This window comes from Trachinotus anak, unplaced genomic scaffold, assembly GCF_046630095.1.
Source record: "Trachinotus anak isolate AG129_WGS33_773 ecotype Australia unplaced genomic scaffold, CSIRO_AGI_Tana_v1 ptg000019l, whole genome shotgun sequence".
Classification (NCBI taxonomy): domain Eukaryota; kingdom Metazoa; phylum Chordata; class Actinopteri; order Carangiformes; family Carangidae; genus Trachinotus; species Trachinotus anak.
In genome coordinates this window covers 578,647-606,453 of record NW_027273870.1, presented here as the reverse complement: position 1 = coordinate 606,453, position 27,807 = coordinate 578,647, and the positions used below count along the sequence as shown (strand labels likewise).

The 27,807-nt window shown below is 43.7% G+C and overlaps 1 protein-coding gene across 2 annotated transcripts in view; it reads left to right on the top strand.

Annotated features, from left to right (window-relative positions):
• The window catches only part of tnrc6c2 (trinucleotide repeat containing adaptor 6C2), a 129,255-nt gene that overhangs the window by 46,596 nt on the left and 54,852 nt on the right, over positions 1–27,807 (top strand). The window lies entirely within an intron of this gene.

Below are 27,807 nucleotides of genomic sequence, written 5' to 3'. Positions count from 1 at the left end.
ACACAGTCACTCTCACTCACACACACACACACACACACACAAAAAGGATACATCTTGTCGGGACAATAGCACTGATTAATAAAATTGGACGCTGACAGAGCAGAGCTCGGAAGGATCCCACATCCTTGACTAAATGCATCCTCTTCTTCTATCACTTATCACTCCATCTGCCTCATCACGTCTCAAGAGCCTTACCCTTCCATTTTAGATGGAAGAAGGGAGACAAGGCGACTAGTAACAAGGACAAATGGGTAGTTGGTGAGTGATTGGTAATGTCTTTTGATGAGTGGTGTGTATGTATGTGTGTGTATGTGTGTGTATGTGTGTGTATGTGTGTGTGGGTGTGTGTGGGTGTGTGCGTTTGTGTTTTGAACACCCTTTTCAATGTGTCAGTCTGAGTAAAATGCACTTAGTAAAAGATGAAACTAAAGTGAATAAAGTTTTGAAGTAACAGCAGGTGAATGATTGCAATTCTGCTCCCAGTAAAGCAGGAACTTTTATCTTGCAACACCTTCCTCTAAAAGCTATTTTCAATCCATCTTTCTAACCTGCAATAACTATTAAATCACATAGACACACAGCGCCTGTCAGTAAGGTATTTTCTGGAACATGACTCAACGCATTGCACGTTTTTGTCAGTGTGCCTTCACATCATAATTACTGAGATGAGAGACGTATGCGTTTGGTTTTGAATGTCAGGCGGCCTGTTGTTTTTGTCCCCTGTGGATGCTTCCTGCCTTTCTTAATTAAAGCCTTGGTTATAATTGGTGTTGCAAGTGTTGCAAACGCTCTGTGTTTATGTGAGTAATCAGTAGAAATAGTTCGATACAACCACTGCAGGATCGAGTGAATCATTCTGCAAAGATCACAATGCACATGGGAGCCATTTTTATGTTTTCACTAATGAACATCATAGCCTTGTAAAACTGATACACACTATCATGGATGTCCTGGCTTTTTCATATATTCACTGGATAGTGCTGCATATCCTGCAGGGATTGTCACTTTTTTTCTACTTCTATGAAATTTTGAATGAAAACTGCTGGAAATCAGATTGTAAAATACCCTGAGCTGCACAAACAGTCTATAGTTGATTTGGTAATTATTCCGAGGGACTGATTTGTGCTCTACCTCTGATTTTTTTCTATTCGCTTTCTATTAATGGAAACATTTTCTGACCTCGGGGTCTTCTTGCCTACTGCAAAGACAACTTTTGGATGTGTGGTGACATAAAATCCATGTGAAAATCTATTTTAACAGATGAGCTCTCGCTCCAAAAAAAAAAAAAAATACAGTTTAAAAAAAAGCCATATGCATAATACATCTGTATAGAGTATTATGAAAGAATTGTCAGGGACTAATTTTCAGTGGTATAAGAGGGAGAAAAAAAGCCTTTTGTCAAGACTTTTATTAAGATTAATGAAAACAGAAAAGTTACTGTCACTGTGTTGAATGGAAGCAGCTTAGCAAGTTGTCTCCTGTGTCTTTATATTTTTATCCCACAGTTTGATCCTAAAACAGATCAAGTTCACGTAAAACTTCACTTTCCAGTTATATCAGTCCCCAGATTGTGACAGTAATGGTAGTGTGTGTGTGTGTGTGTGTGTGTGTGTGTGTGTGTGTGTGTGTGTGTGTGTGTGTGTGTGTGTGTGTGTGTGTGTGTGTTGGTTTCGGGGACAGTATGGGCACCAAAGCCCTCTCAGGTCCCATATGGACCTCATCGTCACACCATCTCGTAAACAATCACACACGTGCAAATAAATGCACACACATACTGTCATGTGCACTGTTGCACATTAACATACACACAGAAACAGACACACACAGACCACACACAGAGATGCTTCATGTTTTCACCGTCTCCTCTCTCTCTCCTGTGATCACACACCAATTTTCAGGCCATCACCGTGGAGATAAAAAGGACACCGGGCGCAGGAAGGGAGTCTCCCTAATGCGCTGTCCCCACAGTGGGGTGCACCGTCTTCCCACACGCCTCCCCTACCTGCTCCCCGTCCCTCCGCTCCTCTTCCCCTTAGGCCCGGCTAGATACATCCACACTAATTGGATTAGCCATGACAGTAATGCACTACTGGGTCTCAGTAGCACAAACACACACTAATAAATTGCACGCGAGAGAATTGGCGTTTTCACTATCATTTACGAGATTAAAAGAGATTATGAGTGGCAGAACTAAGTAAGTGTGAGAGTCTCTCGACGAGAGGAGGAGAAGGTTTGTGACCTTGGAGCTGTGGACCGGCACCATGCCTGGACAGTCAGACACAGTAATTAGCCTGCAGACTAAGTAGCACACCAGCAGACAGGCTAATAATAGTGTCATTGCTATTAATAATGAGAGTGATAACGGCGCTCATAATTATGACAGTCATAATCATAATGATGTAAATCATGTTCCGAGTTAGCACTTTAATCGTTGTGTGTGTGTGTGTGTTAGGAATAACATGAAGGTGATAGATGAATTTGTGGGTGTGTTTATGATTTAATGTCATTACAGCCCTGTGTGTATCCACTGGATTATCATTTCTGTAACACTGCTTTGCTGTGAGAGTTATTGTTATCTGTCTTAGCATTGTGTGGCTCTCCGTCTGTTGCTCACTGTTACTCATGTTTCTATAAACATGATGCTCTCTTTCTTTCTTAAACTCCCTCTTTCACACACACAGACACACAAAGCTGAAGCTCAGTCTGGTTTTCTGATGGACACACACTAGCACACACACATGGAAACCACATGACAGCTTCACACTTTTAACGCAGCCCCTCACGGAGCCCTCATCAGTCACTCATTCTTTTCATCGGGCATCAGTAGCCCTCTGTTCCCACTTCTTCCACTGAGGTTAGAGAACATGCTGTTCCTGACTCCACCACATTATTTTGTTCACATCCAGCCAATTTTTACTGGTACCAGTCGACCTTTTCCCGCCGCCTCTCCTCCTTGCTTCCCCTTGACCTTTTGCTGGTTGCCGTGTCTGCTTTGTCCTTTTGTTTTGCCCCGAGGTAATACCTCACATTCGGGTTCGGGTGATTTATTTACTGCCTTCCTTAGCACCGGGCACACACACACACACACAAATGCATTTTGCTTCTTTTCTTCTTTCTGTCTGTGTTTCTTTCTTTCTTTCATTGCATTTGCCTTAAAGGCACAAACAGACACACACACAAACACTTCAGCGTGTGTGGACAGAACAAATGTTTGTGTAGCCAGTCGTAACAATGTTAGTGTTTCTCCTAAATAAACACGGCCACACTACGAGAGACTGCACGAATATTTTTATAAGATTTAGTTCCCATCCACTTCCACTTACAGAATATCCACAGAATTAGTCCAGTGTCCTCTGTGGAGAGCTGTAATCCTGCAGGATACGAGTGAGGTGCAGGGAGTTTTACAGTTGTTAGGATTTTATGTGGAACGACCTTCTAAATAAATGACTCTTCCAATTTCACCTTCTTCAACTCTATTTCCCCTCTTAATCTGGTGACTCACGCCTGTGTTTTGACTGACTGTCAGTCAGACTAAGTAGCGTATGATTGAGGTTTATTGCAGCAGATTTGGGAACCTCTGTTCGTATTTGCTGGAGGCTCTTTCTCTGCTGCTCCATGTTGAGCTGAATTCATTACCAGGCACAGACTTGGCACATTTCTGCTGTAGGTGGCAGCATCTCTCATACAGTAGCTGCTGCTCTACCAAAGTTGAAGTTTGCCTCGGGCCACAGTTCAATATGAGACTTTCTTTACTTTGATTTCTGAGAGCAGATTTTCTCTGCTGTTGACCCACTATCACAAATATCTCACATTAAACATCAAGGGACTGCGAAAAAAAACTACAGAATAAGCTTCGTACAACATTTTAACTTGACAAATCCTTAAATCTCCCGAGGATATTTAAGAAAATAAAGTCTAAATTTACCAAAATATACTCTCTAAGGGGAGGATTAATTGTACTACAAGGACACATTGAAAATTGTCTTCACTAGCTAAAGTCTGCCTGGATTAAATGTGTTGTTTGCAGTGTAACTAATGCTGAGCTAGGTGTCATTCTCAACCTTTCCAGCTTGTGATTATTCTTGGGACAACTAAGTTGACCCTAATAAATCAGACGTTCCCAACTGGACAGAAGGAAGGAAATAAAAAAAAGAAGACTCCTCCAGGTACATCAGCCAGTGAAAACCTACATTTTTATTTTTATTACTATTATTATATATTTTATTTTTAATATATTTTATTTTATTTTAATTCTGCATGTCTTACTGTGAACTGTGACTGTGGGACCAGAAGGAAACTGAATGCTAATGTGATTCTGGGGTCTAAAATCTGAAGAAGTCCAAACAACTTATAATAATTCACTTACTCGCAAAGGAGGAAAAAAAAGCCACTGATAAATTTGTTCAAGCGTTCAGATAATCGTCTCAGTCAGGCTGTGTGACCAAGCAGAATGTCTGCATTATCTGTACTACAATACCCATAAGCCCTAGGGTTTACACTGTCAGCCAACCAATTAACTCCAAATGCTCCTGTCAGCCAATTATGCTGAAATAATGATACTTTGGAATCCCCCAACCACCGACACACACACACACACACACAGATGCCACCTTACTTCATCAGCATGCTGGCTACTTTGGATGTGTGTGTGTGTGTGTATGTGTGTGTGTGTGTGTGTGTGTGTGTGTGTGTGTGTGTGTGTGTGTGTGTGTGTGTGTGCGCGCGCGTGCGTGCGTGCGTGCGTGTGTGTGTGTGATGATGATGAAATAGCCATCTGCCACAGGCAGGCGTGTGTGAATCCCAAATGAAGACGAGTTGCTGGCTTCAAACAGCAGCAGCCTGTAAATTGTAAATGAACAGGGAGCATTTATGCCTCCAGGCAACCCAACCTATACCTACCTACACAGCTCCAGCATCTCACACTCCCTCAGATAAAGAAACACCAGTCAATTACTCCCTTCTCTTCAATTTAATCCCTTTTCGTCCCTTTCTCCTTCCTCTCCATTATGTTCTCTTCCTCCTCTCTTTGAAGATGATACCATCGGAAGTGGGTCAACAGAGAGCAATGTCAGCTGTTTGCTGATATTTGTAGTGAGAGTGTGGTGTGCAGTGTGTGTGTGTGTGTGTTGGAGAACGAGAGGGAAAGAGAGATTTACATTGTGTTTGATGTGAGTAAGCCCAGCACTGTGTTCATTAAGGTGCTCTCAGGGTCTCGCGTACTCATGATCAAATGATTTGATGATAACAGTCCAGCCGTAATAGTTGATGGCAATTTAAGCTCTTACTGACAATTTGTGTCTATTAGAGGTCCTCCATAAAACTGAAGATGTACCACTGAAGTTAAATTGAACACTTCTTTTCCATTAGAAATGAAACCTTTGATTTCAATGAAATTGTTCCCTTAAAGATACTTAAACAGATTTCTTTTTTTTTTCTTCATTTACTGAAGAGAAATGATACAGTTGACACGCTGAATTGAAGTTCCACCTTTTGCTACAAAAGACATTTTGGCATGAAAATGAATCTTCAGATGAAATACATTTGTAATTGCTGCAAATTTTAATCCATTTACAAACCCCTAATGTTGCTGATGTAATCGCTTTAGTTAAAACAGAACAATGAACACCAGGTAGCATTCTTCTCTCTCAAAATGAATTCAGAGTTGGGTTTTTGGAGAGAATATTTTCATTTGTCCTGTAGGTCACCCTGAAAACTTTGCTGCAAGCAGCAACCGTGAATCTCAATGAGGAACGAGCATAACATGCCGATCCACGTTTGTTTTTTCTGCCTTGTTTTTGGAAAGAGAAATAAGAGATTAAAATGTAAAACATAAAGGTTCATACTTAACAGAAGAGATCAGAGGATGCATCAGAGTCAGGCAAATGCATTAGAGACCACAAATATTTGTGTGAGGCTGTACAGTTACAGTATGACAGCAGAGGTCTCCCCTCACAGCTTATCAGTGTCAATCACAGTCAGGCTGCTGTGTAGGTCCCATTATAACTGTCACATCTATGTGTGCATGTCTGCATTTGTGTGTGTGTGTGCATCTACAGTATGTGTGATAACATTGCTATAGGAGTGCTTGTGTGTGCAGGATGTGTAAGTGCGTTTTCACGTGTCAGGCTGCATATGCATCCTGTCTTGTGTATCTGTGTGTTTATGTGTGTGCGTCTGCACATGTATGAGAGTAGACAAACCCCACATGAGAGCTCTCAGACACAAAGGGGGTAATATATGTATAGATGGGCCTCTGTGTCCCAGTCTTATGGAAATACAGTCTAGCTCACTGTCTCCATGCTCCCTGGTAATGCCTGCTGCTAAACCCCAAATGGACCATTATGTGTTTGCAGAGTGGGAGGGTCAAGAGACCTCCGATGGAAATTGGAATGGGGGTAGGGAGATTAATTCAACTTAGGTCTAGCGAAACACTCTTAAATAGGATATGCTCATTCTGGGAAGCGCGCACAAACAAACACACACACACACAGACACACACACACACACCTAGGAGATGCACATGTCCACCTAAAAAGGCTAAATATGCTCACATACAAATAGGGTGGTCACATATGCAGCACACTGGATACGCATGCATGATTCACTGCACTGGGTTTAAATGTATACACACAAGCAGGCACCTACACACACACACACACACGCACACACATAGACACAGACTTATCTTGGACTCCAAAGCCCATGATGGACCTAACTCGGTCCCATAATCTACACTGGCCACATGCTTAGGAGATCAATGCAGCGATTACACCAGAATGTCTCGAGCTCTGTTTAACGTCCTACCCCAACCCCCCCCCACGCCCAACCACCCACCCACCCACCTTCGCTCTGCTCTCTTCTCTCCTGGGCGACCTTATCTCCCAGGCTTAATCAAATTGCCAGTTAGAGGTAGAAGCTGGCGCTGAAGGTTGTGGATGGAATATAGGCCGGGAGAGAGAGGGGGAGACAGAGGAATAATGAACACAGCCGTGCAGCTCCACTCTGCTGCAGAAAGGGAAAGGTGTTATAATAGATGTGGACAGACGTTCTCTGTCAGCAGCCAGCGCTCAATTCAGCCTCTCATCTCCTGCATTAACACCCTCTCACCATCCCTTCCCTTGCTCTCCTCCCTCCTCCTCCTCCTTCTGTAACCTCCTGCTGTCTTTGGCCATCAACCTCTCCCTCCCTCGCTCCCTCCCTCTCCCCGTCTCCCTCCATCCTTGTCCCTGTCTTTCTCTGTCTCCGTCTTGCTGCAGTCTGACACCGCACCTCTTTCTGTTTTGGTTTTTCTTCCCACCTATCTTTTCACTCCCTCTTCCTCTTTTCCTTCATCTTCTCTTCCTTCATTCCTGCTCTTTCTCTCTGCGGCAGTCTCTCACTCAGATCTACATATCTTCAGCAGTAATTGACATTTTCCATTTGCCAGCCTCTTTTCCTATCGGCTGCCAGCCAGCGTCACCAAGGCAACTGCAATAGGCCCCTGCGCTTGGCGACAGAGAGAGACATGGGAGGGGGGGTTGGTTAGGTCTGTCTCTGCACTGGCTTCTACACACATACACACACACCACTCCTTTGACCTGACAGGACCCCGGCAGCCCACTTAGGGAATAGTTAATAAGTAAAAAAATAATCATGAAGGTGCCGTTCAATAAGGGCATTTAAGCTAATTTAAGGAATTAATGAGCATTTTATGATGCCCCAGGGCATAAAGGGTTGGCGAGAATGGTCATGTGCTCTATGTACACACACATAATCCTTCAATATGTTGTGTCCATATGGATTATGATAGCGAGCGCTATTAAATAAAACAGGCATTTCATGTCTTTGCTGGAAACATAAGAGCAGTGTAGCTGGTTGATGTGTACTCAGTGCATTTGCATGGAGAGATGATATATCCTATATTTACCTTTGACCTCCATTCTTTTCCTTCTTTCCTCCTCTCTCTCTCTCTCTCTCTCTCTCTCTCTCTCTCTCTCTCTCTCTCTCTCTCTCTCTCTCTCTCTCCCTCTCTCTCTCTCTCTCTCTCTCCTCCAAATATGTAAAGTAACTAATGTCCTCCTCATTGGGACTTTAATTACACCACTGCGTCTGAAAGGAAACTTTGTCAGCCAAATAACCAGGCAATGCTTCAGTCTGCTTCCCTCCAGCCACGTTCCAACTTCACTCACTTTAACTAAAGATCGTGATACATTGGTATCATTTTATAGTAATGTAGATGAACAGATCTCAGCTTTTTCCTGTAGTTATTTTATTCATGAGATTCTGCTGTTGTGTCTGTATTACATTTTTCATAGTCGCCAGATCTTTGCATGCTACTGGCTGTGGAAATGCCCAATATTATCTGCTCTTGGGGTGAATGTTGGCAAATGAGATAAAATTAAAATTGAAGCTATGGGTGACAAAGGAAGAAACGCAAAGCCAAACGTTTGCCTTAATTGATGACAAAATTGTCTATTTACAATGCCACCACACTGCTTCCCCTCCTGTCTCTGTTCCCAGTGATCTGCCAGCCGTGAATGCCAAAGTTTTAGAGTCGCACTGACTGTGGAGGCAGACAAGCCAGAAGAAAGATGATCAATGTGAGCGGTGTGGGATTAAACGTGCTATTGTACATTTGTTTTTGTGTGTGTGTGACACCTCACAGTGTGTCCTGGGGCTGAGTAATGAGAGTGCACAGATCTGTCACTGCTCACTGTCGTTCAGTCGCTTTTCTTTTCTTTTACTCATTATTTTGTTTTCTCTCTCTTTAAGTTTACTTCAGGGTAACAAAGACAAAAGGAAGCTCTCGGTTGTGGATATATTTGTTTACTGTGTTCCAATATGGCAGCCACACATGAAAGTTATCCATTTCATGCAAATGCCAAAAAGCCTTTTTCTCTTCCAGGGTTTGCTTGTGGCGGCTGTACATGAGCTTCAGTGTCTCTTTAAATCTCATGGTTTAAAAAATCCTGACAGAGTAAAAACTGGCAGCTTGCGTCCTGCCACTTTAACAAATGTGTCTTTTGTATTGATAACCTACGGAAGAGATGCTTTTGGCTTTTGGACTTAAAGGTTTTTTTGTTGGTGTTGTGTATCACACTTGGCTACTGACATAATTTTGCCGCGAGGCTGGGCTGCGGTGCCATATCCAGTTCACAAGTGAAAAGTCCCTGTTACAGAGCCAAACCTCTTTGTAGTGATTAATTTTTTAAACTCAACTTCGAACTCTGCAATAGTGTGTGCAGCTTCCAATAAAACATGTCTCCCAGGCTGAGTCAGACATCCGCTCCTCCGGGTTAGTTGGCTCCCACATCTACTCCGTGGCAATCTGTAGTAATCTGTAGTTACCAAGGTAACTACACTCTACCAGTGACCACATGTAACTTGAGACTGTTTATCTCCTGACTGATGCTTCTGCTTCCTGCAGTTTTAATGTTGTTACTGATATAATCTAAGATGTAAACGAAGCAAGAACCTGGAAAGAAGAAAGCGTCTTGTTAGTCAGGTTGATATGTCACAGTAGGATAAGCACAGGTTTAATTAATAAGATGAATGATGGTTAAACTCCATTTAGCTTCTTCTGCTTCAGAGTCCTGGTGTTGTGTTCACTGTTAAACTGTTATATCTTGACTGTAACAGATTCATGTCATAGTAACACCTCTTCTTTTCCTGCTATGACAAGTTAAGTTATTGTGTTTTATTGCCATCAGGTAAATATGTCGCCTACACTGCTCGTATACAATATATTAATAAATAGAATATATGTTGCAAAATCTCAAGAAATGGCCTCATACTCACTGAACAATAATTGAGTCTGAACCGTCACAGAGATTTGACTTAGACTCTGATTCAAAGACGACTCTTCTTTCTGAGTTAATTTATTGACCTTTAAACGTCTCTTTAAAAATGGACAGAGATTGTCCATCTCTGTTGGTCCATCTCCTCCTGCCTTCAGAGTGCTGAGATGGAGAGGTGGGGGCTGATAGTGGGGTGGGGTGGCAGGATTGACAAAGCAGATAATAAGTGGGGCCGGAACCACGTCTTGTAAACCACAGCGATGGGTAAATTGAAGACCGGTGCGATTTCCGTCAGCTCAGTGGTTTGTACTGCGCCCAGCGGAGATTCTAGCCGCGATTAGAGAGCGGACGCTTGAGCCCGGCCTCCACAGTGAGACAACACATTCTGTACATACACACACAATCCAGTCTCTATCACACACATCTCGCACATGTCCAGTCTGTCTTGTCGTTAAAAATGCATCTATTTGCTTCATCTTGTAAAGCAATCTCATAAACAGGCAGGTGCCAGGGCGAAGGCAGGCCTAGGAATGACTTTCTCCTCTGCCACTCTGTGGAATACCAGGCTCACTTAGTAGCTCGAGGACTGTGTCACTTTTTCTTGTATCCGCAGGGCACCGAGCCTCGAGGAGACGAGCCTCCTTCCAGGCAGATCGCTCCATTACTTTCTTTGTCTCTATGACTGTTTTTACACCCACACGTGCACGCGTCCTCGTCTCTCTCCAGCTTTCTCCGAGGCTTCGTCTTTCTCCCTTAATGAGCAACTAAATTATTTCAATTAAAGTGTCACCTGTCAGTCAGACCGCTCCAGGTGATCTTCTGTAATGTTGAGCCAACATCAGAGATCCCTGAGCCACACTGCCAGCGGAATTCATTTCAATCATCTCTGCTGTGTGTGGTTGAACCCAGGGACCGAGACAATCCCCCAGACTCCAGATACACACACCTCCAGTACTGTCTTACCTCCACCACCACCACTGCCCCCGCCCCCCCAACCCCCTTCCTCTCCTCCCCTCCCCTCTCCCTCCCTCACTCATTCCCGCTTGTCTCCTCACTTTAATTAGCTCTGGATTAAATTAAAAGCTATATGTTGGTGTTAATTGATTTATCTTGAGACAGGGTCTATAATTACAGGTTCTCAATGGAGAGATCTACGCTGTGACACTAGAGGCTTCCCTCACTTCATTGTCTGGCTTCATTGACTGTGTGTGTGTGTGTGCGTGCATTTACGTGTTGCCCGTGTTTGTGTGTGATCACCACCGTAAGCATAATAAGCATTGTTTGAGCCAGTCAGAGGTTAGTGAGCAGGCACCACTCGATGAGCAGGGGAATAAAAGATGATGCAAATAGATGTCGTCTCACCATAATGAAACACAATTACAGCTTTATTAGAAGATGTAATTGCTTTGTTAGAGCATCTCAATTTGTCCTTGTTGTGCGCCGTTTACTCCTGCCATTATACAATACACATGCTCATCCATACTTGACCTGCTATGTAATATGCGACAACCCCCTTCTGTTATTATTCTGCAAGCATGGAGAGTTGTCTTTATTGTCTTTATGGAGGGAAGTGGGCTTTTTACTGGTGATGGGTGGTTTGCTGTGAAGTACAATGAAGGACCCTGAAGGCTTTGGCTGTATCACCGGCAATTGGTATTCTGTGGCGTAACACACACACACACGCAGGCAGACACACACTCAGCTGTAAATGTACAGACACTTCCTGTAGCACACAGGCTTCAGTGTGGACAGACACACACAATATAAATGCAAATGCACACAGACAAGCATGGCATGCACACCCACAAAACTACACTCACACCTTCCCTCTGTCTCTCTACCCTAACTCATCTCACCCTGTCCATCTAGATGTGGAGTGGGGGGGGGGTTGGACCTGCCACACGTCAGCGTTCATTTTTCGTCCTGTTCCTCCTTCCAGTCCACTGTGTGCATCCTAATCAGGGCCAGCAGAGTGCAGGATGCTGTCTGTCTGTCAGTTGTAACACCGCAGGCTGGCCGACTGGCTGGCATCAAGCCTGAAGGTGTGAAATGAGCCCACCGGGGGCTATAGTCTGGCTTCAGCACTAGTCAAACAGCTCTGGACATCATGAGAGAGATGGGGAGGGGGGCAGAGCGAGTGCAGCGAGGTGGAGGCGAGAGAAAAGAAAGAAAGAAACGGACGATATAAAAGATGGTGAGCGAGAGGCGGAAGAACAAAGGAGTGAGGGAGGAAGAGAAAAGATAGAGGCCAACTCGTCTGGAGAATGAGGGAGAGAGGGAAAAGGAGGGAGGAAGATGGATAGAGCGGGAGGATGAGAGATGGAGAGACATGGCTCATCTGCTTCTGCTCTCTGGCTGCTGCGAGATTGCAGGATTTCCTAGATCAGCCAACTGTGGAAGTGAATTTTTCCCCTGCTTGTCTCCTCTCACTCCCTCTCTTCCTCCACCTCTCTCTCGCACTTTCTCCCTCTCCCTCGTCTTCTCTATCCCTCCCATCTCTTCTCTGTTACCGAGCCATGGATTAAATTCCTATTTCCTTACCAGTGCTGTTGTGATATCAGATTATGCGCCCTTATCCTCTGTCTGCCTGTCTTCTTATAACTACATGTCTCTCCATTGTCACTATATTAAATCCTTTTGAAAATCAAAACATGGTATCTGGTAAAGGCCAGGTAGATGCATTTAGGGCTGAGTTGTATCTACTTATGTTGAACAGTATATAAGAGCGGGAAATCTTGAAATATTAGACCTCTAATCTGTGATAAATACATGTAGAATAAATAAATTATATTTTTGGAAAGGCCTTGATTGCTTTTAGCTGCGGCCGTTCGGTTCACAGATCCATCTGTCCCTCCAACATGCTAAGACAGAACCAGATATCGTGACAATCTCTGCCCGGACTTATGTGAAGTAAAGAAGATTTTTGTGCATCTTGGGTTTTTCCACAAAACAAATTGATTGTCTTTGGCAAATGCAGCCGCACAGTCCTAACTTTTTAAGGTGGATGTTTGTCTAGTTTAATGTGTCGTGACCTGTACGTGTTGTGTGTTTGTTAGAGAGGGAGATCTCAGGAGCCAGTTACAGCACAGAAAGAGAAATTGGTTATGGATGTTTTCTGTGAGAGACTCAGAATTCATGTTTCATCAGATACTGGTGTATAATTGGTGAAGAGAGTCTGTCACCAGCTGATTTAGTGAGAATGTTAGTTTACATGCATTTGCATGAATAGATTTTCCATGTGTCTGGGACAAGGGCTTCTCATGTTTTTGCATCTGTATTGAAGTCTGAACCATTCTGCATGAAATCCATCAGCTAAGCTCCATTAGAAGGCACCGCCTAGATATATAAAAGTCTCTCCAGAACTCTCCGCCTCGGAGGGTGAGGGCTTCGGACAGGTGAGAGAAGAAGTAAGAAGAATTGCCAGTAAATTATATTTTACCTTTGGGGAAAGTATTTTTTTGCACCCAGGGATGTAAGGTCACTGCTTTTAACCTCAACTCGTAAAGGCAGTGGAGGGAGTCCAGCATACCCAGCATGCCTGGAAACCAGAGAACCCAGAGGAAACCTGAACATGGAGAACACGTCACCTCCACGGGGACAGGCCCCTTTCATGTTTGATCCAAGCACCTTCTTGCTTTGAGGTGACGATGCCAACAACTGAACCACAGTACAACGTTATGCTGCCCACTAGCCCAGTGAGGCTGCGTATCCATCAGTAATAACTTACAATCACAATATTGATCAAAATTTCACTGAAAAAAAGCTCATCTGTACTCACAGAATATGTGATGGCAAGTACCCGGAGGGCCTGCTGAGTAAAGCTGTAAGCTAGTGACAAGTGGTTAGTCTCAGCCATTTCATATCTGGCTAGCTGTCAAAACCCAAAGCCAGCTCCCCATCTAGATTACAGTTTGCCAGCCTGCCTCCATCGATCTCTCTCTCTTCCTCTGGACGGATGGACAGCAGATTAGTCCTGGTTCCACTGCTGTATGTTATACCCCATCCTGCGCTAAGTGACCTATGATTAATTGCACATTATTAACTTAACTGAGATTGTTCTCCAGATACGTAGGCGTCGATAATGTCTGATTCCTCTTTAATAGGCCACTTCTGACAGTATTCATAATGTGCCATTTGCCCTGATCCCTCCCTAATGTATTCCTGCTTTGTGAAAATTCCACTAATTTAGGGGTGGGGGAAATGGGCCAAAGGGAACGGCGGATCAGAAGTGAGATGATTCTGCTGTCGGTTAGTTAGCCCACAGACACAGCCTGATGCCTTTGGGGATGTAGGAAAAAAGCAAAGTTTGTTCATGTGTGAAATCCTCATTCTGGGCTTTTTCAAGACGAAGACAGACAGAGTTCAGTCACTCTTTGTTTCAGTCTCACCAAATATTTTAGAAATCATACTGTGTATATAGGGATTACTGCTCGATCCCATTTCCCTGTTGTGAATTGTTTATTTTTCTGAGTAGGGGCTTTTATGCTGTTAATGACTTGGGTGATATTCACACATGCAGTGATGCAGAACAGGTGGGAGCAGAAGTTGTAAATTAAAAGGAACAAATCCAGCATATTACTCTTAATTAAATTCACAAGTGACTTAATAAATCATTTCCCTTTTAGTATCGTGCATGTTAATCGTGTAAGTTGATGAGCAGCGTGTGTGGAGTCTAATGGATGTTACTTATTTTATTTTGAAACTGCAGCATTGGTAGAGCACTGATTGTTTCTAGTGTCAGTTTCTCTCTTACCAGCTTCTCTCTGTTTAACCTCTGATCTCACCACAGCCACGAACACCGGTTCTCCAGGCTGAAGCTCGCTGCTGTCACACACACTCCTCCACCTTTATTAATCCTCCGGTCTCCTGTCTGGTGTGGTCATAAACCCGTACACTCTGTTTCTCCAAATGAGGTGTCCACACAAGACTGAGCTCATCGCATGTTTGGTAGCCCGCGCACAGACCCACAACTCACCAACCAGACACACACACTCACACCAAAACACACACACACACATTTGCTTTCCCATCTGTCCACCAGCATCTCTTTAATCCCCCTTCTCTCCCCGTCAGGTGTGACTCGGTTTGTGTGATTTTGTGTTCCTACGTGTGTATGTGTGTTGTGAAAAGCAGCAGGGTTTATCTCCTGTCTCTGTGTGATGTGGCACAAACAAAGGCAGTGTCCATGCGGCCCCAGCCTGCGCTGCAGCAGCACTGTAAACACTGGGACACTACAAAGGGAAAACCCGCACCGCCTGCCTGTCTGAGTAAATCCCACTGCTTTTACCAATTAACACCGGGGGAGAAACTCGCCGCTCGTGTGTCATCTGCTCTGGTGGGTACCAGTCGAGAGAGACTGTCAGAGCGAGGGAGGCAGACACAGACAGGGAGAGAGAGAGAAAGAAAACATATTGCTGAGCAGTATAGCAACTGTGGTACAATATGCCAGAACTGACGTTTATGAGTGTTTAGATAACCATAACCACAGCAGGCGGTGATGGTAATAATGCTGTGTTGACATTAGCCCAGGTGGGAATATGTCAGCATTGTGTCGCCTAATTGCCACTTCTATTGTTGTGTAATTAATGCTTAATTAGGAAGCTTGCTTCAATCAGTGGTGGGGTCGTTAAGAGAGGTGTTGCATGAGCTATAAACAAATGTTACCTTTATGAATGCAAATCGAGCTGCTATTTTTTCTCCTGTGCCCTCTTTTTGTCCTTGTGCCACCGAGCATAAGGAGTGAGCGTGCCGAGGCATCCATCTTGAGCTGGATGTGGGGGCTAAAAGGATTGAACGGGAACAAGGTTTCTCTCATGCTGCTTTGCACGGCCGCTGAGTCGCTATTTTGTCTCTTTGTGTCTCTTTTTTTTTCTTTCCAAGGCAGCTCCGATGTGGTTTATTATGTGCTCTGGATTGTTATTTGGAGATGGATCCCCAATGCCACCGCACTGTCGCACTCTAACCTATGAAGGGAGGGTGGGAGGGGCAAGGAGGGATGGATTTGGGGGGGGGGGGGGGGGGGGGGGTCATTGGAGAAAGGGTTATGTGTTTATAGGGGGGTAAAGCATAGCTGGGGGAGGAGAGGCAGAGAGGAGAGAGAGCATGCAGCGTGCAGCTGGAAGAGGCAAAGATGAGCGGAGGCGTGAAATTGGCACTGCACCGTCCACCACCCACAGCCCCTCCTCAATCTTAACCTACCACCCGTTCGCCTGCCCCCTCCACTCCATTCCACCAAGGAGGAGACTGTGTCTGCACCGACTGTGGCACTAGAATGTGTGTGTGTGTGTGTGTGTGTGTGTGTGTGTGTGTGTGTGTACCCCAGGAAGCTACGTATGACTCTCTGCTTCTGTTTGCTATGCCCAAGTGATGCATTCTCTCATTCCCTCCCCTTACATATATATCTATTCATTAATGCACACACCCACACACACAAGCACACTTCACCCCACCCTCCCTGCCCCTCCTGTGGAGTGGTCATAACTCACCTTAATTGTATTTGGTAGGTGGTGCTCAGACGTAGAGTGCATGGTGAAATGTAGCTGAGACCATGAGAGAGCAGTAATGGGAGTGAGGGCAAGGTACTGGAAGGAGGGAAACGATCGACCTATTGGCCCCTGAAAATACACATTATGCATTTAGGTTGGACACACACACACACACACACACACACACACACACATACATACACATGCTCACTCCCAGCAAGCAGGAAAAGACACTTGTGAAGATCCACTAATGTGGACCCATGAGCATTAAAGTAGAACACACACAAAAACACACTCTCTCCAACACACATCTATAGAGCACCTGCCTATTCTACATACACGCACACACATTATTAGCTGTTCATGAATGCACGTGTGGATGAAGGAGTTATTGCACCTCTTCTCCTTTATTCAACCTTTTCCTGGGCTGTTTGTGTATGCTGGGGACCTTGAGATGTCCCAGTCAGGACTATATGGAACTCTATGTGCACAATAAAAATGCAAATAACATTTTTGCTGCTTATATGCATTTATACTGCCAAAATAATTTCAGACATATGCACAGGCACAGTCATACATGCTTTTAAACATGTCTATACACACGCACACTTACACACACACACTTTTTCCTCCTGGACAGCCTTGTTAATCAGTGTCATAGTAAATCAGAGGCCTGGGGTGTGAGGGTGGGGAGCATAATAAGCTCATCTGGACGGTGAGAAGGTTTTCTCTGCTGCTGTGTTGACTGGTTTCAGGTAATTAAAGTAGCAGCCACAACTGTGCTGTCCACTCCCCTGCGAGTCCTCCATTGTCACTCCATTAGCAGCCAACCTGGACAACCTGCATTCAGGTTGACACACACCAAAGAAAGCCAGTATGACGCTAATCAACTGAGCTGGGAGTCTGTTGGAGGAACTAATATGTGGTATTTATCTGAACATGTCCAAGAGAGAAGGATGAAAAGGGATACAACAAGAAATCTCCTCATGAATCACCTTGATTAGAGCAGATTATAAGACAAAATGCAAAGAACACAATACACTGTCCATCATGTTGCCCTGTTGCTGTGGTAAACTAATTTTACATTAAATGCACACTGTTCTTTGTTAACTGTATCATAATGAGAGCAAGAAACATTAAAGCTGCTTTACTTAAGTATTTTTATGTTTCTGTTGAAGCAATATACTCTGTAAAGTGAAAGAGTTCACTCAAAGTGATGAATTCACAGTTATTATCCAATTATTTTTAGTCTCTTTCTGCACATTGCTCGGTATGTGGCACATTTACCAAATGGTTGAGTCTCACACCCAGTCTGCACTACCTTCCCAGTACCAAATGGCAGACAGTACACACAGTACACACAGTACACACAGTACGCAGACACGCACAGTTAGAAAATGACTGGTGAAGACAGTGGAACATTTAGCTGCTAAATAACCTGGTAAGAGTTGGTGGTGACCAAAAATAGAGCTAAAAGAGTGTGAATACTGAACTTACTTTCACCAGGAACACAACTCATAATGAAAAAAAAATCAGTTACTGCAGGTTTGAGAACTCAGAAGCACAATGATATCACTGATGATCATGTTGATGAATATTGGCACAACATTTCACTGATTTCATCTGATGCAATCTGCATACAAATAGAACTTCTGACATTACATTACCTCCAAAAAGTGGGTTATTAAGTATCATTAATTAATGTTTTCAGCTACATTTCCATCCATATTTTCACTAAGCATATTCTGATTTTACTTTATCTGAATTTTTGATTATCATACTTTTTAGCATCTTCTTTTTACTGATTTCCTAACGGACGCTCAGTCAAAGTTTTATTTGTTAAATGCTTTAAATGGGTTTTTCTTTATTCCTGTTCAGGTTTTCTTAAGTGAAAATGCAGTGTGCTGATAAAAACTGGTGGCTGGAAACATATCACATTGTCATACAAAATCACTGGAGTCTTCCATTTTCCAAAGAAACTATAAACCATCTCAGAAGTTTGAAAACCTGAACATACCATAGATGTTCTATGTACAGTGTGTATATTGTTGTAATGTACAGTAAATGTATATGTAACCCTGGTGGTTTGTATACATCATGTGTCTGTATACAGTATGAAGCACATGGTGTAGTAATGCCTCCATTTCTCTCCATCTTTAATGGAGGGCGTGGGGGGGGGGGGGGGGGGTTAGTGGACAATGTGTGCTGGTAATGAGAAGCCAATTGACTTTCCACTGCAGCCTTCAGCAGTCAAGAAGAAAAAGAGCAAACCTCTCTATTGTTATCTCCTCCTCCTCTTTCATCCCTCCCTTGATGGTCAAAAGACGGAAGGTAATTCCAGCCAGGTCCTACTTCACACCTTCAATTTGTCTTTTGCAGCCCCCCCCCCCCGTCTTTTGCTTTCTCCACAGCCTCCCCCCTCCCTCCCGTTGCATGTCTCCTTCTTTCCATCTATCTTTCTGTCTCTCTCTCTGTCACTCGCCCTCTCTCTCTCTCTCTCTTTCCCTCTCTCCTGGTGCAAGGTGATGGAGGCGGGTGTGTGTGGGTCTCCGAGAGCACGCCTCAGGGATTATACAGCCCGCTCGCATGAAAGATTCATGATGCTTGGGAGTGTGTGTGTGTGTGTGTGTGTGTGTGTGTGTCACTCACGCTCAGGCACTAACTGGAAAAAGGGAACAGAGAGAGACAGAGAAAAAAGGAAAGAGGGTGGGGGGATGGGGGGTACAGAGTGTGAGACAAATTGACGGTGCACAGCAGGGCTAACACTCCAGGTTGCGATTATACCACTGGCTTCTTTGCTCACACTTTCAGACGCCATCTTGCTCAGGCCGGCCTTCCAGAAATGATCAATGAAGTTTGGAGCAGAAATGTGCATAACAGCAGTGTCCAGTGAAAAACATGTATCTCCAAATTTGTTATATGCTGTATAAAAAGTTGATATTTTGGAGATAATGGCAGAGGTCCTCACGATCCAGAATGGACCCATGGAAAACTTACCCAAGCCCGAGGTGCATAAATTCTTTTTCAAAAGAGAGAGACATGATCCAAAGAGGACCCAAGCACACTCAGACCAAATCCAGAGAATAATTAGGTTCAGTCCAGGAGGCAGTTGACCTGAACAGAACCTAATAGAGAGGGAACTCCAACACCAGCAGCAGAATGATGCATTATCAATTAACAGGGCAGCCACAGAAAAAAAAAAATAGCAGAAATATAATAATAATAATAATATCTTAAGAATTAATGTTAAGTCATAGAAACTAATTTCAAAAACAATTTGTATTGTTAAAGACTGATTTATAAAGATAATTGAAAGTATTTTTAATTCCTCCACCAAGAGTAAACTATTCTAAAGCCCACTGGTTTCTGATTCCAGAAGATAATCATTTTCTAAACAATTTAAGATCTGTGAATCAAAACATTGTCATTTAATAGCGTAAATCTTTTTCATAGTCGACTGATTATCTTCAATATTTCTCTCATGGTGATTATGATGAACCACGTGCTGTTCATACATCTGATGTATTCTTACATCCATGGTCTTCTCTTTTATTAGACCCTATGCAACATAATAAAACTGAGTATAATTCAGACCCGGCCCAACTTGGGCCCCAGGTCAGGTTGTGGTTCCTAAGGACCAACCTGTGACGACCTCCAATACATTATATACAACAACATGCAGCTGCCAGTGTACACATATAAATACATTGATCTGTGCAAATCCAACCTCGTGTACTTTTCATAGAAATATGCAGCCTTACAGACTAACAATAGCCTGTGATAAAAATTGCCAAGGGTTTCATTGGCGTGGGTGTATTGTTACTGGTTCTGATGAGATGAAATCCAGCAGCTCAGTTTGAGTGATACATCCACGAGAACACTACACAGCAGTTTATAATCCTCTGAAACAAGAAGTAACTGGGGGGTACACCTACCAGAGGCCTGTGAGTCAGCAGCCCTACTGCGCCAAGTCACTGACAAAAATGAGCACTCCGTGTTTTAATGCAGTAATGGTCGTCTGGCTTGAGATGCACATACAAATACACCTGCTGTGTTTCTTTCAGTAAATAGCTTCTTGTGCCGCCATTTACTGTTCACAAACATATTATGTGTGGTGAAACTTGCTGCAGGCAGATGCAAGCATTTAATTTTGGGGACGTGCAGGAAGTGGTCACATTTACTGTCAAAACAAATGACCAGGAAGTGCAGTGGGTATGACAACACAGCGACTATAACAACTGACAGAGTTAAGGAGGTTGGCGCGCTCAAAACTGTCGTCATGTTCTCTCTCTTTCTCTCTGTATGTAACACCCGTCTTGCCAGGTCCATGCCAGGAAAGACCGGCTGGCACAATAAGTACCATTTGTTACAGCCTCTAAGCCAGAGGAAGTGTGTCATTGCCAAATGTCTATTGGTGTAGGACAACTCTATTCATGTGCCTTCACCTTGGCAGTCTGTCTGTGAGGGAGGGGAGGAAGAGTGGTGGCTGTGTGTGTGTGTGTAGTGTGTAGTGTGTAATGGGTATGTGTTTATTTAAACCTCACTGGATGCTCTAATAGCCCCTCGCAGGCCTGTTCCCTCTTCCTCTCTCCAGCATCTCCAAACACATTGCATTATTGCCGCTTTTGATTGCATTTCAGATTAGAGAGCGCAGGTTCGAGGGAGCCAAAGAGTCAGATAGACGGGGATAGAGAGGAAGAGAAATGGTGGGGGACAGAAAGAGATGGATGAGGATCAGAGATATAGAGAATGTAGGAAGAGAGGAAGGGCAGATCAAGGGGAGAGACGACCAGATAGCCAGGGAGTATCAGAGAGAGAGAGAGATTTTAAACGAGAGACAGACACAGAGAAAGGGGGAAACAGGAAAAGCAGAGAGGAAGAACCTCTGGGGAAGCGTATTATACGGCCGTTACCCCCCCTCCGGTGCAGCAGCGAATGGGAGGAGTTGAGTACCCACTATTGCAGTGACCTTGGAGGTCAGTTGGAGGAAAGCAGCATTAATCAAACTGACGCCCAGGCTGAGGCGGATGATAGCAGGCAGCAATGCCCACAACAACAACCCTCCACCACCACAGCACACACACACACACACACACACACACACACACACACACACACACTCACCCATCCATCAGCACCACCTCCAGCCCTCCTCACATACACATCTACCTCCCTTTACACTTATTTGCATTCTTTCTTTTATTTTCTTTCTCTTTCTGTTGCTTTTTGCATATCACCCACCCTCTTCTCTTTCCCATCATCCATCTCTCTCCTCTCTGCTTTGTGTGCCCTAAACCCTCTCAGGATCTGCAGCTACAAACAGTGAATTAACCCATCTCCACCCTGTGTTAATGGACTTCTAAATATCAGCCTTTGCCTGTGGATATGCCACCAACATTTACATTGAATGTGGGATTGAGTTAGTTGCCTTCTGGCCACTCGCAGACGTGTCGATATTGATTTGCTTGTTTTGCTCTCTGCGTTGGTGCATATTTTGTGGAAAAGGCTGGTGGCAAGTCATAGAGGGATATTTGTTTGATGTATGTAATGTATGTGCAGAGGTATGTGAAAAATGGCATGCAGTGCTAACCTCAGATATTGGCTCATGTGGCCTTTATCATGTGGCCCTTTTCTCTAATGGCAAATGTACATGTAAATATAGAAGCAATCATTGTTTGTGTGGCACTGCACAGAACAGAAGCAAACCAGGGTCTTTTTTAAAACTTCTCAAAATCTTGTCAAGAGTTGGTGGACCATGCACCTCCCTTCTTTATGCAGCTGGGATCCTTACAGCTACAATAGACCTCACCGACCCAAATTTTGTGTTTTAACCCTCTTACCTTCCCACTGTGCTGCCAGCCAGCCAGTGAAAATAAAGTCAACAAGCAAGTGAGTACATGTGGTGGTTCTGTGTGTCAGTCAATACAAACCAATCAATATACCCAGGCTCCTTACTGAATAAGGTGTCTCTTTAGTGTGTGTGTGTGTGTGTGTGCTTGTGAGACAGAGAGAGAGAGTGTTTGGGTTGGGGGTTGGGGGTTGGGGATGGTTATAGGAGGTTGGGTTCATCTGTGACTGCTCGTCCGCACTGATGATAGTATTGATCTGGTGAAGATCATGTGAAGGTCAGGATATGTTGTCTGTGTTTGGACCACCTTGATCTTAATACACTGTGCTGCTCTGTCCTTTCACTGCTGGCTCGCACTGTAATAGCTTCTACTCCTTCATTTCTAGCAGAAACACCAAATAGTGAATATAAAGAGCAAAGTAGCATCAAAGTTTTTTGTTTGTTTGTTCTTACAAGTTTAAAGATGAGGTGTTTGCATATGTGTTTTGAGTGACAGGCAAGTGGACAATTCATACGTTGCGTTATTATAATCAGTTTTGAAAAAAGGCCAAAAACCGGATCCTGTGATGTTCACATTTTTTGATTGACACTTCTACAACCTTCCCTCTCTGTGGGTCATTATCATCATTTCAGAATGATGAAACAGAAACTAGGCTTGTTAGCACTTAATTATTCATTTGAATCCATAAAGGCAATCAATTAAGCTTAAGTGTGCAATAAATCTGATTAACCAGTCAGTTCCAAAAACACCATAAAATCCATGCAGGTCTTATACCCTGGTAATGAGTTTGCAAGTGGGGAGGGGGAAGGGGCTAATAAGTGAGGGTGCTCACCCACAAACACACACGCATACACACATACACACAAATCCCAGTGTACAAACCACTATTGTGGTTGGTGTGTTTTTTTTCAGGTGATAATTTGACGTATTAGCTATTGGGGATGAAAGATAAGCAGGGCTTAATGTATGCTAATATTAAGGTCTGCAGCTTGTAACAAAATAAAGCAAGGTCATCAGGAAAAGGCGCACTTGTAATTAATAGATGAATTCATTACAAAAACAATGACTCAGTTCAGAAACACTCATTAACAAGATAAGGCATTTGAAGTGAAAATAGAAACGTTCATGTTAATGTGTTGACAGAGAGAGCAACTATATTCATCCTTGAGATGCTGTTAATGCAGTGTGTGTGCATTTGATTGGGCAAATCTGCCGGCCTCTTTTTCCACCATCGCTGTATCATTTCTCATTATTCTGTGACACACTCGCTTGCTGCCCCCCCCCCCCCCCCCCCCGCCTCCCTCCCTCTATCCCAGCCTTCTTCTATCCCTCTCTGCCACCCTCCCTCTCTCGCTGGCCTTTACCTGCTCGCTCGTCTCAGGGGAAATTACCACAGCTCAGAAACGCTGTCCTACTGCACTGCAACGTTCGGCTTTGCTCTGCTTCCCTCCACCCATACAGCACACACATATGGACACACACAAACACACACACGTGCTGTAGACATGCATGCACACAAAAACACCGGCACATACACACAGAGGCTGTGTAACCCCTTCCCCACTCATAGCATAGCCCCTTTACCAGCTGCTGCATGCACTCTTTCTTCTGGCTATTGTGCTTCCCTCATAATATATTATGTACCATACAGACATACAGCAGTATATGGAGCATTAGAGGCGTATTGTTGCCTAGGTCTGCACTGCATATGTGAGCAGTGAGTAGACTAATGGTGCATCTGTGTACTTCTATGAACAGCATATGTAACAGAAAGTGTACCCATATTTGTACATGTGTGCATGTGTGTTTTCGCGCACAGGAGAGTGAGTCTCAGTATGTAATGGCTTTTATGTGCCGGGCCTCTTCTGCGCAGGGTAATTCACTCTTTAGTCCTAATGAAAGTTAATGAAAAGTTAATGCTAGTGCTCTTATGGACTACCATGCCTATCATGCCTTCAGCTACTTTCAGTCTTGTCTTGTCTTTTATTGCGATGCTGCAGAACTTGGAGATGAGCAATGAGCAACTCAGCAGGGCTTTACCACTCTGTGCTGTTATTTAATGGATAGGCACTTCAGTCACATTGCTAATCAGAGTGAGAAGAACTCACAATGAATGTTTCAGCTCAACCACACTGCTGCTCCTCGCCCGTTTTGTCTTGAAGTAGCGGGTCTGCGAGACTTGCTGCGCAACATTCTTCTTAATGTGCTGTTAGGGTGAAGGTTTCATTTGGCTCCTTCCTCCTGTCAGAATTATCATCGTGACGGTCCTTTTGCATATGTCAAGTCATGCCTTTGGAAATGTCACTTTGAGGCAGCAGCAGTAGCTCGCTGTCTGCATTTTGATTACTCACATGCATAAAGTCCAGACTGTGGAGGAGGATTGTGTATTCATAATCAATACCATAATACCGACACCCCCCAACTCATCAGTCATTCTGCATCACACAGCAAACTATAAATGTCCTCCTCTAGATACAGTGTCTAGGGAATGACGATTTAAACCCAAGATCTGCCTTTGGACTCAGTGCTGTCATGAAATATTTGGATAAATCTCAGATCACGTTTGTTTGGTTAATTCCACAAGATTAAATGTTAAGATGATGCATTTGGAGAGGGCTTTGAATCTTTGAGGAAGGCAAAAAATAGATTTTGAGTACTAAAAAATAGTTTGGTGATTCTGTGAATTCAGCTGGTCTGTCATAAGCTATGAAATATGTTTTGACTTCTAAAGCAAAAAAATATAGCCTGATGGGATTCTTTTCATGCAATTTGTCTGGTGATCTGTATGTCTTTTATGAATGTGTGTGATTATTAATGTTTCTGGGTGGAAATACCTTCTCTCATGGGAAACATGTTTAAATGCTAAAATGTAGCCACAGAGCACATGCATTAAATATGCATGTCGCCACGCAACGCATAAGTGTGTTTGTATGTGCGTCTGTGTCCTGAGAGTAAAGTGAGTGTGTGTATGGTGTGCATAAGAATCTGTGGTTTGGTGTATGAACATGCATGTGTTGTGTGAATTTGTGCATATGTGTGTGTGAGTCTGGCAGACTCTGGTGGCAGGCTTGAAATTAAAACCTTATGCGGAACGCAGCTTATGATTGGACCGGAATTAAAACAAAAGGCAGAAGAGCATGGTGAAAAAATTGAGAGGAGAGGAGAGCAGAGGAGAGGAGAGCAGAGGAGAGGAGAGCAGAGGAGAAAATGGCTAGAGCAGCAGAAGGAGGGGAAGTGTATTGTCTGAGAGGGGAAGGAGTGAGCGATTGCCTCCGCTGCAGTCCTACAGCTTGTGTCTGGGCTGTTTCTTATCAGAATGTCAGGCGGACCTTTCCCATTGGCTTGCTTCTGTTAGCAGCCTGCTTAAATGTGAAAGCAATTAGGGAAATTGGCGGAGTCAAAGAAACATCTCAGAGACACCTAAAAGAATAGCTGTGATGAGGTGGAGAGTGGATGTGAACGAGGAAGGATGTGCGCACACTCACATACACATAAACACATGTGCATGTCTGCAGGCAGACACACACTCTCCCTGTCTTTTGTCTTGGCACCTACATTAATACACACTCAGCTAAGTAGTTCTCACCTTTGATGGCTAATATCATGTCAAACCACATTTGTTATTTCAAGTCTCAGTTGTCCTTTGTGGTGCATAGATTTCCGTCTCCATCTCTGATAAATCATGTGAGTCTACATGAAGGAGATTTAAGCTACGGGAAGTTTAGGTACTTTACTTTCCATGATATAATAAATCACTTAATTAATGCTTCAAGTCAGCACATTCGATTAACTCGGAGAAAAACTGTTTACTAGGAACACAATTTATTTAGGTGTCATGAATGAGCAGAGAATTCCTTCATACAGTTTAATAGTCTGTGATCCAGAGTGAACTACATATCCCTTAAGGCGTTTCTGAAGGCATTCCCCTCTGCTCTCACCTCTCTTAACCCTGAGTATGGAACATCTGCTTTCTCCATTCAGTTGGAGCTTGCTGTTTTAATAGCTCAGGGCATCTTGCCTTGAAAAGGAGAAAAAAAAAAAAAGAAAAAAAAAAAGACGTTTGGCCGGGGCCCCTGGCTTTCTCATTAACAGTCTCTCCCAGTAATGTATAGGAGCCCAGAGCTTTCCTGAGAGAGTTCTCACTGGTCAGTCTTCCCCTTTGTGGACCGCAGCCTTGACCTGTTCCCACCGCACAGTGTGTGAGTGTGTCTGTGTGTGTTTGTCTGTGCATGGAGCGGTCATTTCCATGAGAAAGGAGAGCAGAGAATGGACAGGAGCCGCATTTTCTTTCTCTGAGACGGCTGCAGACGCGGTTCAGGGCACAAGGGCGACCTCATCCATCATGTTGTGAATGGCCTGGAATTATCGCCCCACGTTTCTGGACATCATGTGATCAAGAGATTCTTGACAAAGGTCATCTTGGGTAGAGAAACTTGGGGTGAGCCCTTTCAGAGACATTTGAGTCTGCTATATAAAGTTCATGATGCAAGTTCCAAATTGCTAGTAGACTTTTATGAGTCTTCTCTATTTCTGACCTCTTTTGCACTATTTTGGTCATGAGTCACATGAAATATGGTATTATATTTCTATATATATAATGTGTCACCATACCACTGGGAGCCAGTGCTGAAAATGAACTACATGCATTTATATACTTTACTTTTTCTGCTATTTTATACTTCTACTCCATTACATTACCCCTGAAGACATTCTTTTAACAGCAGAAGTTAAAAGTTAATTTCATGATTAAATTTTATATATCGTTTGTGTATTATTATTAGTACTTTTACTGATACTACTGATAATTATCAATAGAGAACTTTCACTTGTAATTTCTTATATTTTTACATTAAGGTGCAACAACTTTTTCTTAAAGCTGCATTAGTCATTTTTTGGCCACTTGGAGGCCGGGTAAGGAGCTGTAAACTCAACACTGACATATTGTCCCCAGACAAAACTGATAATGTGTTAGAAAACAGTGGCTCATTTACACAACAATCAGACACAACATTCATTTTGGGGCCCAGTTCATGTCCGCTTGGCGAATGTCAGTGGCACATTTTACTCTCTTATTGCTCCGTTTTGGTTTCCACCAACTCCTGAGAGAATAGTCCGGCTCTTTGACTGTTAAATTCTGTGACGTTTTTTCCAACTAGACACGAGTTTGCCATTTGGTGCTGAGTAGGTGGGCTTATCAAAGATTTTTCCCTGAAAACAGCTGCCTACATCTGGAAATGATGCTGATGAGAGCTGGGAGAATGAGCCAAAACAGTCAAGTGATAAATGAACGCTAAAGGAAAAACAGTGAGTTTAAAAATACATCTGGATTCTTCAAAAAATTACTTGGAGCAAAGAAACATATTTAATAGATGACATGTGCAATAATAAATGGTTTTAATTATGCAAAAATTCTGTCGCCTTCAAGCATATTAGTTCCACAGCTTTACAACCGAACAGAATATGAGGTTTATACTTTGCTGTCGAGTGTCATCCTCCCAAAATCTACCACAGCGTCACATTTGTTTCTTTTTTAAGCGCTCAGTCTCTGCTGCATGCTTCAGCAATTACCTCAGAAACACCAGCCGCCTGCCCGGCCGCCCTCCGCGGCCGTGGGGAGGTGCGGGAGGGCGGGGCGGAGGGCTGGGGGCGGAGCCAGCGTCCGGGGTTGTGGTTGGTCGGGAGTGACGTGTCTGGAGC